At 47.4% G+C, this 2,641-nt stretch overlaps 1 non-coding gene across 1 annotated transcript; it reads right to left on the reverse strand.

Moving 5' to 3' along the window:
• Positions 1-881: 881 nt before the first annotated feature.
• On the reverse strand, positions 882-954 carry trnav-cac (transfer RNA valine (anticodon CAC)). Its single transcript has one exon. It is a non-coding gene; the product is annotated as a tRNA-Val (tRNA).
• Between the last annotated feature and the right edge of the window lie 1,687 nt (positions 955-2,641).

Here is a 2,641-nt window from a genome sequence, read left to right on the forward strand (position 1 = left end):
GTGAGAGATAAAATATAACCACAGCTTTTTTTTTTTTTTTTTTTACAAAAACAATTAACCTATACACACAAACACCCACACACACACCCTCTTTTTTAATTTAATTTTTAATTAAATTTGAGGAGAGAGACAGAGCCAGATACAGTGTGGATAACATAAGTACCCTATGCAAAACAGGCATTGTTAGGACCTGGGATCATAACAGACAACAGAACTTGTTGAATTTTATAAAATGATTGGGCGAGAGAGAGAGAAAGACAGACAGAGACAGTGTGAATATGATAAACGCACAATTCAAAACTGGCATTGTTAAGACCTGGGACCATTACAGACAACAGAACTTGTTGATCTTATAACGGTTTAGATTTACTAAACCATTAAATTTTTATTTAAAAAAGACCCCCAACCACTACAGGAAGAGCCGACCCATTCACACTCTACAGTTGACCAACAAGAACAACAAGAACAACAGGTTATGGGCGGCCTTGTTGTTCAGGGTTTTATGGGTGTACACTTTCTGACGGATATGACGTAGGAATAATTAAGGAAATAACTCTACCTAAAATCACGCCCCCCAATTATGACGTAGGAATATTAATAAGCTTAGGGCATACGTCATAACAAAATAGGCCGCGCCCAAAAAACCCAACTATCTACTCATAAGAGTAACAGCAATGTCGCCGATCCTGCTACGGTCGTATTGTAACAGCAACAACATGTATCGATTTTAAAAGTGTCAGTTCCAGCGCCTCGCAAAGCTACCCTTCTGTGATCGTTTGTTCTCTAGGTCAGGCTTTCTTGACACTCCGAGGAAGAGAAAACGATGGCCGGCCGCGTTACAGGGACAGGTAACACGGCACTAGCACACGTGCACCGCGGGTTGTTTCCGCCCGGTTTCGAACCAGGGACCTTTCGCGTGTGAGGCGAACGTGATAGCCACTACACTACGGAAACCAACCTGTCCTGGCGTTTCGAATGGCTCCCATCGAAGCAGGCTGGTAAAACGCGCACAGGCGTTTCCCTTGGGCCAGCCTGTGAGATAAAGGTTTCTAATTTCACTGACCTATTTTGCAATGCTCAAGGGCACATCAGGACACTTTGGAAACTCTTTCAAAGGCAGGACGCCCTGCGCTCTGACAGTGCCTGCACTTAGCCCAACAAGGTGATGCTGAATGGCTTGTTCAAACGGCTGGTGGTCTTCCTTCACCAGCAGACTATCAGAGCTATACTGCGCCTTCAACTACATAAGAGTAACAGCAATGTCGCCGATCCTGCTACGGTCGTATTGTAACAGCAACAACATGTATCGATTTTAAAAGTGTCAGTTCCAGCGCCTCGCAAAGCTACCCTTCTTCGATCATTAGTTCTCAAGGTCAGGATTTCTTGCCACTCCGAGGAAGAGAAAACGACGGCCGGCCTTGGGGCAGAGAGATGAGGACGGGTAACACGGCACTGGCATACGTGCACCGCGGGTTGTTTCCACCCAGTTTCGAACCGGGGACCTGTCGCGTGTGAGGCGAACGTGATAGCCACTACACTACGGAAACCGACCCGTCCTGGCGTTTCGAATGGCTCCCATCGAAGCAGGCTGGTAAAACGCGCACAGGCGTTTCCCGTGGGCCAGCCTGTGAGATAAAGGTTTCTATTTTCACTGACCTATTTTGCATTGCTCAAGGGCAAGAGGATCCAGAAAAACAGGTTACTGAAATGATGTTTGACGCCGTGGACTGGCCGTTCTTGAAAGAGGTCATAAACTGTATAAATGATGGTTTTGACATCTTGACCAAATGTTCGCAACTGGATTTGGTTAGAAGGAGAATATGCTGGATTATGGATTATATATCCCCCTTGAATGACGACGACGATGATAAAACAGACGACGTGTGGGGTTTTGGAGGGGGGTCTGACGGCTCAGGGGCTACTCTCTTCTAAGAGGGCGGTGTGTCATGACGTAGTGAAGAGATAGGATAAAAGGCGCAACAATTCATTCATGGTTTAAAATTAAAGAGAATGTCTTACCCGAAAGCTGCGGACGTCGACAGGCTCTACAGGCCTCTTCAAACCCGGGATCACCCCTGGTTCTATTCCCCAGATTTTGTATACACTCTGGAACCCTTTGACTGCGGTTACTCTCCAAGACCTCAGACCCCGGTCCCTCAGGACGAAACAACATGCGGTGCGATGGATGTCCAAATGAGTCTCGGGGATCCCCAGCCTCTGGAGCTCATGGAGGGCCTCGATTTTGCCGAACTGTCTACCGTCTGTGCGTCTCAGGAGGGGGTCAGTCCAATGGATGTAGAAACACCCCACAAACCACCAGGCGAACCAATGAGCATCGGACAGTCCCGGGGGCGTGATGAAGACGAAGGATTTATGCCCGGGGTATGTGACCAAGTAAGCAGAGTGGTTAAAAGCACCCTGGTGTATATTCTGAGTGCTCTCATCGACCGAGCTCTGAAAGAAGTCTGTCGGGGGTGTGAAGTGAATCACCCCAGTCAGTTGAGACACAGTTGTTTGTTTGAACCAGACCGTTACTATTTCCTGTTCTATTTCAACGTGTTTTACAGAAGACTGAACAAACCGTGGCTGAAACCGGCACTAATCAAGGCGCTGTCTTACTCCCACATACATGTCACTGCGG

This window comes from Amia ocellicauda (genome assembly GCF_036373705.1).
Source record: "Amia ocellicauda isolate fAmiCal2 chromosome 11 unlocalized genomic scaffold, fAmiCal2.hap1 SUPER_11_unloc_2, whole genome shotgun sequence".
NCBI lineage: Eukaryota > Metazoa > Chordata > Actinopteri > Amiiformes > Amiidae > Amia > Amia ocellicauda.